Genomic DNA, 10,390 nt, shown 5'->3' with positions numbered 1-10,390 from the left:
ACTGGTGATTTAGTTTTGGACCCTTCCTCCCCTTTTCGTTTACTGTCGCCGTGGTAAGTGTTGGAGCAGAACACCTATTGTGGTGGCTGATAGCCACCCCTTCTGCTACGCGCCGTTCGTTGGATGAGGCTGATCTCTATTTAATAAAGAAAGGAATTGAAAACACCGGAATCAAAAGTTATAACAATTATCTGAGTTTACTCTTGTGGGAAACAAAACACGTATACAAGTTATACAGAGTACTCCGGACTTCAGGCTTGTGATGCGGTTTACAGGTAGACAGACCAGCCTTCAGGAAACGAGAAGTACGGACTTCAGGTTTGGGATGCGGTTTACACGTCTCTAGACCAGCCTTCAACAAACCAGAAGTATTTTTACATACAAAAACAACAGTATTTATATCCATATTTTGGGGCGTCAATCTTATCTCTGCACCGGTATTCACTCCCTTATTTTCCCATGGCGTCTTTCACATAAACTGTTACTCTCAGACAATTAAACATTGTATACAGATATAATGAGCCCAGAAAGAACACACTGATACCCAGAAAGAACCTTGAAAAGAACATGTGTGAGCGCTCTGGTGAAAAGGAGCTGTGTGTGTGTGAAACAGGATCTCTGTGTCAGTGAGTTGTAAGTGAGAAGACATTATATATGGGATTACTTAAAACAGTTCAAACAATACATGTTCACTTCAATACAGTTTAGAATCATATCTTTTTACTTCATAAGTCACAGCCCTGCCCCTTTGTGCCATAGTGTGCCTTTTACCGTTTGTATTACCTTGGTTGTTTTTATAAATTGATATTTTATAAATAAAGTATATAACGTTGTGTAAACACTTAACCTCTTAACCTGTTACGCACCGCCCCCCCGGTACCGGACGGATAAACGCGTCATTTGCAGGAAACAACGTCTAAGGAATCTTAATATTTAATAAACTATGAATGTTTTATATCCATGTAACGGGAAGAAACTCAGCGAACTGATCTTTTTTAAAAAAAAATTAAAAAAAACACAATGCTAACACTCAGCCTCTGAATTAGCCACGAGCGAAAAAATGCTAGCCTATCACTGCACCTAAACTCACTCATAACTCCCTTATTACTTATCCTAGATGCACAGCCAACCCATCGATTAGCATCGCCTGGAGACACAGAATCTGGGGGTGCCCACCTCAACACTCAGTGATAAACATTTGCGACGCTATAAACGAAAACGTACATCAAAACATGTGGCGCTAGGTAGCTACAAACGCTAACATGGCTTACCTTGGTCAAAACTGGTCTTCAATGGCATTAAAACGATAAAAAACGATGCTGCAGTTAATCCATAGTTTAGTCCAATGTGTCTGTGTCCTCTTTGAAATGATTTCTGATAATCCATAAGCAATAAAACTGCTTTTTCGTTTCCAGATGTCAGAGCGAGAGATCGCTTCACTCTGGTGCAAACCTGCATGCGCGAAGCCCCCACCGTTTGTTTTCACAACGAGTGTGTGTGGGGACATCCCCCTTCGATTCTATTGGCTCTAACGGTCAGAAAGAATTTTTGGACGGACACTATAATTTGCAGTTTTTTACTATGTAAAATCTGAATTTTCTTTAAAATAAAAAACATCTATATTGATTCTGACTTTTCTACATCCAACTCACAGGTTTATCATTACTTTGAGAAAAAAGATTATTAATGTAACCCTTTTAGAAGGGAAGATATGGTCATTTGTTCTGGGAATGTCATTTTCGAGCCTGAGACCTGAAAAACAGGCTCAGAGCTTAACAGGTTAAGGATGACGGTCCCCCCAGTGGACCCCCCCCCCCCACCGTTTTTTTTCGAGACTATGTCTCAGGCAGTGGCGGCTGGTGGAAAATATTTTAGGTGGGGCTGTGGAAATGGTGATCAAACAATACTAGGGGGCATTTTTTTGAGAAAAGACCCCCTAAATTATGACTTCTGGTGATGTTAGAGGGGAGGGGGAGGACAATTTGAGGCTTAAAAATATGAGAAGACTGATCAATACCTCCATAACTTCAGTGTAGTTAGCTATGAATCTTCCAAAACTTCCAAACACCTTGTCCTGGACATAGTTTCTACAGCATAAACTGTGCTAACAAGCTGAGATTCCACAGATTCTAGAAATATAAGTATCATCACTGAGCGATCAGAACTCGCGACAGGGGAAGCAAATACAGACATCACACGACATAGCTTTAGGTAGCAAAACACGGAGATATGCTCACCTTTTGCAGAATAACAATTCTGATCAAAAACGAGAAAAACGCAGCTGAAGGTTAATCCAATGTGTCTGTCACTTTGAAAAAATGATCCATGATCCGTCTGGGCGCTCTGCAAAGCGCCCAGACGAGAGAGGGTAATACACGGGCAAGGCCAGGCAGGAAACATGTGACTTATCAGTAACTTTAGACATCGTAACACAATTTTAAACAAGATTTTATTGTAGATTATACATTTTACTGATACCAATTATATAATATTTACCTTGTTTATTAAAAATAAAAATAAAAAATGTATTTTTTAAATATATATTTTTTTATTTTTTTTATTTTTAATGTGGGAAGAGGGGGGGCGGCGCCCCTAGCGCCCCTATGGGCCGGCCGCCACTGGTCTCAGGGCTTCTTAACATTTATGAAACTATTAATGTGTAGCACCAGATTAACGGGAAGAATCTCAGCTAACTGAAGATATGAACTATTTTTACCAAAACAAAACACAAGGGTAATACCAAGCCTCTGAATTAGCACTAAGCGAAAAAATGCTAACGCACTTAGCACAGAACTCAAGATAAAGATACCCTTATTACTTATCGTAACTGCACATACAATATATCCGATTAAAGCTGAGACTCCACAGATTATATAGGTATAGTATCATCACTGAGCGATCCGAACTCGCGACAGGGGAAGCAAACACAGACATCACAACACGTACCTTTACGGAGCTTTTACGGGAGATCGTCTCACCGTAGCTGTCAATCTGATCAAAAGACGTGTTCAATGGCATTAAAACGAGAAAAAACGCGGCTGAATCGGTTGATCCATAGGTTAATAATGTATCTGTCGCTTTGAAAAAATTATTTATAATCCATAATTCCATTTTTATGTAAAAATCGGAGAGAAAAAGTTAGCTGCTAATGGTAGCCAACAGAGTGTATGCAGCTTCCGGTTTTGGCCACGCGTCACTCTCACTCCTTATTTGTCAATGTGTTGGTGTGTGTAGAACTTTTCCTCGATTCCATTGGCTCTAGCGGTTATAAAGAGATTTCATTCATTCAAAATCGACCAAGGGGGGCCAGAGATATGGAAAATCCACCCAAGTGACTCCAGAAGTGTTTTTTTCTTTGCTAAATCTCTCTAAAAAGGTCAAATTTCACTTGTTTTGCATCAATCTTGATACAGAGTACTTATTATATGTTGTACTTTGGATTCCTAAAGCTTTTAGTCTACTAACCCATCATCCAAGGGTAGTTTTCCCTATAAGTAAAAAATAATTTTTGGACGGACACTATAATTTACAGTTTTTTACTATGTTCAATTTGAATTTTCTTTAAAATAAAAAACATCTATATTGATTCTGACTCTTCTACATCCAACTCACAGGTTTATCATTGCTTTGAGAAAAAAGATTATTAATTTACCCCTTTTAGAAGTGAAGATATAGTCATTTGTTCTGGGAATGTCATTTTCGAGCCTGAGGCCTGAAAAACAGGCTCGGGGCTCAACTGGTTAAAGGCAATGTGAGTGTCCATTCCCATTGGATAACGGAGAATTTTACACCCGGAAGTAAGTATTCTCCTTACTGTCGATTTATTTTACAGTGATATCTGCACTACTCATCAACTCAAAAACACCAGATTATACCTGTTTATTACACAACAGTAATTGGTTTAAATTGTATACAATGCTTTTGTGTTTTCCCCTTCGATTCTGAGAAACAAATAGTTTTACCGGAGTTTTGGATGGCCGAAGACACTACACTACCCATAATCCTCAGCTATCGTTTGGGACAACACCAGTCCCTTTGCTTGACAAACCCTGTGATTAGTCCTCAAGCTCTGTGATTGGATGTTGGAGTGGCAGTGTGCCAAGGTTACGCCACGCGTCAAACAGCACTTTGAAATGGAATGAAGCCCAACAACGGCACACTATCCAAAACATGATTCAAACTAGTCCACCCCCACCCCCTAGAACTACACATGCTGGCTATTTGTGTGCTTCGTAACATGTTCTATGGCGCGTCTCTACCGGGAATTGTGGTTTTAAAAGACGTTTTCGTATTTTATCATAATTAGAAGTTGCCAGTATTAAACTGTGTACACCCCTAGAGGTTTAGGGGATGGGAAACACAACTGGCTGGGTCTGCTCCGCTCCAGGTTGCCCTCATTTACCGCCCACCTAAAGCTTCCACTACCTTCCTGTCTGAGCTACTCACCTCTCTCTGCTCGGTGATTTTAACATCCACGTGGACTCCAGTAACTGCATATTCGCTGCTGAATTCCTCTCACTTTTGGACTGCTTCAGCATCAAGCAACATGTCCAGGGCCCCACCCACATCAAAGGCCACACGCTGGATCTGGTGTGCTCTACCGGCTCTCTGCCCCCCGACCTACAGCGCCTCGACCTGGCTGTATCTGACCATCACGCCATCCTCTTCACTGTTCCGGTCTCCCTGCCCAGGCAGCATCCTAAACGCACCATTATGTTTAGGAACATCAAGACTGTGAGTGCGCCGGCCCTATCCGACCTGATAGCTACCCACATGGCCTCGGGTCCCTCCGACTCCACCGTGGACGGCCTGGTAGCCCACTACAACACTGCCCTATCCCTCAGTCTCAACTCTCTCGCCCCCATTAAAACCCGGACTGTTTCTTTCACCCGCCCTGCCCCCTGGTTCACCACCGAACTCCGCCGTTTGAAGTCCTCTGGTCGCCAGCTGGAGAGGCTCTCCAAAAAAACTGGCTCCTGGTATAGTCCCCACCAGCTTCAAAATTGCCTCAGTCACCCCCATACTCAAAAAACCTGGCCTGGACCCCGACGACCTCCAGAACCACCGGCCGATCTCCAACCTTCCCTTCCTAAGCAAAACTCTGGAAAGAGTGGTCGCCGGCCAACTCCATCTGTACATGTCCAACCATGAGCTCTATGAGCCCTTCCAATCCGGCTTCAGACAGCAATACAGCACTGAGACTGCCCTCATCAAGATCACCAACGATCTCCTCATTGCTGCTGACTCTGGCCGCCTCAGCATCCTCATCCTCCTGGACCTCTCTGCAGCGTTTGACACCATCTCTCACAACATCCTCCTCACCCGCCTTTCAGACCTCCTAGGTGTCACTGGCACAGCGCTGTCCTGGTTCACATCCTACCTCCATAATAGGAAACAGTTTGTCTCCATCAGTGGCTCAAACTCACCCCCGGCCCCAGTCCACCACGGTGTACCCCAGGGCTCTGTGCTTGGCCCCCTCCTGTTCACCATTTACATGCTCCCCCTCGGCCAGATCATCCGACATCATGGACTCAATTTCCACTGTTACGCTGATGATACCCAACTGTATCTCAGCACCACTCCATCCTCCCAGCTCCCCCCTCAGTCCCTCATCAACTGCCTGCATGACATCAAAACATGGATGTCTTCCAACTACCTTAAGCTGAACAGCAATAAAACAGAGCTCATGGTTGTGGCACCCAAGGCCCTGCTCCAGAAGGTTGGTGACTTCATCCTCGAGGTCGACGGCTGCTCCATCTCCCCAGCTCCTGAAGCCTGCAAGCTGGGTGTCATCCTTGACTCCACCCTTTCCTTCCATTCCCACGTCAAATCTGTGACCAAATCGGCCTTTTTCCACCTGAGGAACATTGCCAGACTCCGACCGTCACTCTCGGAGTCGGTTGCCGAAACCCTAGTGCATGCATTTGTCACCACCCGCTTGAACTACTGCAATGGTGTCCTGTTCGGGGTTCCCAAAAAAAACCTGGACAGGCTCCAGTATGTCCAAAACTGTGCTGCTAGGGTACTCACACACACAAAGCCGTGGCAGCACATCACTCCCACCCTCATCCACCTACACTGGTTGCCGGTCAAGTCCTCTATATCCTACAAAGTACTCCTCCTTACCTACAAGTCCCTCCATGCCCTTGCCCCCCAGTACCTATCGGACATCCTTCACCCACATGCCCCACCCCGGAACCTGCGGTCCTCAGACTCTGGCCTGCTTACCACCCCCCGCACCAAACTGCGAACCTTCGGGGACAGAGCCTACAGTGTGGCAGTCCCCACCCTCTGGAATGCTCTCCCTGCGGAGATTCGCAACATCCCCACACTCGACGCCTTCAAAAGGGCCCTCAAGTCCCATCTGTTTGCCAAGGCTTTCGGCCCCTAATCGATCTGTTGTTTTGTCTGTCTGACTTTTGTTTTGTTATGTTTGTTTTTGCCCTATTACTTGTAAAGCGACCTTGGGTCCCTTGAAAGGCGCTATATAAATGCAAGCTATTATTATTATTATTATTATTATTATTATTGGTGTTATCATATTTAAAAAATATCATTTATAAATGGGTGAAAATAGCTTGTGTCCATAATGGACAGCATTCATATACACACATGACACACATGACAGCTCAGGTCAGAAGAGTTTTATTAACAGCTGGTCTTATGTCTGTGACCCCTCCTGTTGTTAATTGATAAGCCTTGAAACATGCACTTGTCAAGGTTCAGAGGCAAATTTTGCAAATATGGCAGTAGCCATCGATCATCTTAAGATAAGATAAGATAAGATATACTTTATTGATCCCAATTTGGGAAATGCTTTTGTTACAGCAGCATGTAAAATGTTTATATAACATTAGAAAGACTGATTCTTATTATTACATTATAAGCATATTGTGCTCATTTATGTGGCTGTGACTTTGGAATAAATTGATGTATTTAGCTTGCAATACAGAGTAGCAAGGTCAGGTGCAGGCAGTGAAAGAATACAAAGAGTTATTCATAAACAGGACATCGCTCCGGCCTTGAGTTGGGCCACAGCTAGGAAGCAGTATTATGAAGATTCCACTATATCTGCAGAAAGCTTCAGAAAAAACTAATTACATATGATGGCGCGTAGTAGGGAGGGACTTCCACAGGCCGGCCGAATGCTGATTGGAGGATCGTGTTGCCAAGAGACTTTTTTCTAAGTCTGCGCACCTACCAAAGAGAAGCAAGTCTAAACCATGGTATCTCTTCAGCTAGTCTTGACCAATCATAAATGTACGGGCAACGCCCTGTATAATCAAAATGTATGCACGCACAAGGTTCGAGGCTCTTGTCCGAAAATAGACTGACAGATTACAGCTTGGCTGCCTGTGATTTCTATGACGTGACGGAGTCCTTGGCCAAGTGAATCTTTTGCTCTCTCATAATAAATAGTTAAACTTAGAAGTCGTCTGTCTTTCCTGGAATTTTGAACACAACAAAAACATGCAATTTATTGTTACTTTGTAATTCTACTCCAACACAATTCAGAGGTTAACCTGGTATTTTTACTCCACTACATTTATTTTAGTTACTTTACAGATTTGGAATAATGATGTGAAATGTATACAACCCTTAAAGGTCACCTATCATGCTATTTTTAGGCAATAGCATAGGTCTCAGATATATAAAAAAATATAAAAAACATGTCTATGAAGTGTTTTGGTCAACAAAAAAAAACAGATCACCCATTCTAGCCATGCCTCACATCCCTCTATTTCTCTTCCTGTTCCAAAAGTGCTGATTCTGGGTATAAACAGGTCTCTCTTGAGAATGAGACCCTGTGTCTCAATGAGATTTTCACCTCTATAAATAAAGGCTAAATAAAAAAATAAAGCTTAAAGGTCCACAGCAACGACAACATGAAACACCCTTTAATTTACTGCAACGAGATGTCGGGAAACCCCCTCAAGGGGGCCCCATGCATAGCGCGCGGTAAGAAACTGCTTCTTCATTTCAGTTTCGATGCTCCGCTCCGCTTCGGGGGGGGGACGACGACTTTACTGACATTGATCCGGACCAGTGACCTTAGGCGCGTTCACACCGGAGTACTTTTACCCTTACTTTTCCCGTTTAGTTCCGTTAGTGCCTAGAATTTTGCGTTCACACCAAAAAGAGTACTCTGTTCCGAGAACTTTTACCCCCATCTTTAGTGCCTGCTAGGTGGTACTATCCTGGGGAGAAAAAAGTACCAATTTCGATTGGCTGGGCGAATTGCAAACCACCCCCCGTAAAACTCTGATAAGTTTTGTAAAGCCGCCATTGTATTTGCTGGCATTAGCATTATTAGCATTAGCATTACCCCAGCGCACCAACGGAGAGAGAATAACTTATGGCAACACAAAAAAAGACATGGGTGCGGTGGAGTGATGAGGAGGTGTCGGCGTTCTGGCGATTTACTCCGGGGACTTCCGGCCCGGGACTTCGGGTGGCAGTATACGCCGTGAAGTTGTTTGCGGCCTGCCAGTAAACCCAAAGCAGAAGAAGAAGAAGTGACGTCAGCGGCTTCATTTGCGTAATCTTCCCTCAGGTGTGAACGCGATCTGTACTTAGTTCCATGGGGGTACTAAGTGCTGGGCACTAAGTACGGCAAAGTACTTGGTGTGAAAGCGGCTCTTGTATAAAATTCACAAGTGGACCTTTAATAAAAAAGTTTGAGTTCCCCTGCTATAAAGCATATTCATTACTCGTTATTCTCTAATCGTTCGTTAAAAACTGTATATAATGGCTATTTTGCACATCCCTTTCAAGATTATAAGATTTTCAAAGGTTTATTGACATATCATATACACAACTACGGTGTAGTTATGCAATGAATGAAAAACTTGGGTCACAGGTTCCTCAACAGTGTATTACAAAACATCTATCTTAACCTAAAGTATTATTTAATGTTTTAATAAAGGTTAATTAGTTTGTCTGTTTTGCACATGCTCCTATTAATATCTTTGTACATCCGGCACTAAACTGTTTTGTTCTAGATATCATTTACAGTAACTTCTTGATATTTTCTATTCTATATTTCTATCATTGACCTTCTACTTTCCCCCTATTTTTATGTACTCTTAATATTTAAATGTTTTCATCAAATATAACACATTCAACAAAACATGCAGCAGACCTTAGGCAAGGCAAGTTTATTTATATAGCACCTTTCAACACAAGGCAATTCAAAGTGCTTTACAAAAATGAAAGACATTAAAGGTAGGGTAGGTAATTCACTTCAGAAACACTTTTTGGAGATGGAATGCTCTTAACATCCCGATAGCAATGAATAAATTAAATACTTTCACTGTCATGAAGAATATTGAGGGTGGTGACGAGGATGGTTGGTTCAATGATTAAACAGTCAATGCAGTGGATTTGAAGATGAGCACATCAGGCAGGAGATCCAGATCATTTTTTAAATTGTTATTAGTTGTTTGTTGATTCCTTGTTTGTCTTGATTATAGTATGGTTGATCTGGTAGAAAGGCACAACACATCTTAGTTAATTAAAACATAATATTCATACTTCAAATTGTATTAGAGCAAAGCAGTTATGTGTTTACATAATTATACTTAATGTAGAAATAAAGTAATCACATGCAATTGAAACTGTACAGAAAATAGGGAGATAAACTACTCAAGCTGCTATGAAAAGGGAAGGAAAAAGTACTGATTATTTACTCAAACAAACAATTGGTTCTGAAGAGTTGCATGAGGCCAGCCAGCTTCTCTGTTCATGGGGAGGGATTTGCTGGCTCCGCCCCTCCAGGGTGGCAGGAGGAAGAGGCAGGTAGGGGGAGGTTGGAGTGGGAGAGGGATTTTCCACAGTAAAATATAACATTATTTATGTGGCTCTGATTGACAGCAACAACTTTTGAGTCTTCTTTTAAGGTTTGCATTATTGCCCAGTTAAAAAGATTTGTTAGAAAATATATCACATTTTTAGGGGTTATATTACTTTGATGAGGAAATTATAATAGTTACATAGCGTACTCATAACATTTTGTACAGGGTTATTAGTAATTAGTATTCTATTAATTATCAAAGGGAGGCCTAACCTTCCAAACACTGTAGAAGTAAACTGAAACATGCCTAGCCTACTTTACATTCTAAAGCCGCTTGCTCAAGAGTTTGTGCATTAGCTGTCATTTGGTAACATTCTTTGGGACCAAAAGGAGAACAAAAACAAGCATAAAAACCAACACAGTACTATTGTTGAGTTGTCCATTGTATTTCCTGCTATTGTCAGTAGGTGACAGTATTTAGCTGGATTCCTCTGGGGACCTATGTCAAAGTCAACTTCATTGTTAATTTCTCTGTGTGTGATAAAAACGAGGAGATCAAAATGCCGTTTCTCACTGTCCCAAAGAATAAATATATAT

The sequence above is a fragment of the Trematomus bernacchii genome, unplaced genomic scaffold (assembly GCF_902827165.1).
Source record: "Trematomus bernacchii unplaced genomic scaffold, fTreBer1.1, whole genome shotgun sequence".
Lineage (NCBI taxonomy): Eukaryota > Metazoa > Chordata > Actinopteri > Perciformes > Nototheniidae > Trematomus > Trematomus bernacchii.
The sequence above is the reverse complement of the archived record's forward strand: the minus strand, read 5'-3'. Positions refer to the sequence as shown.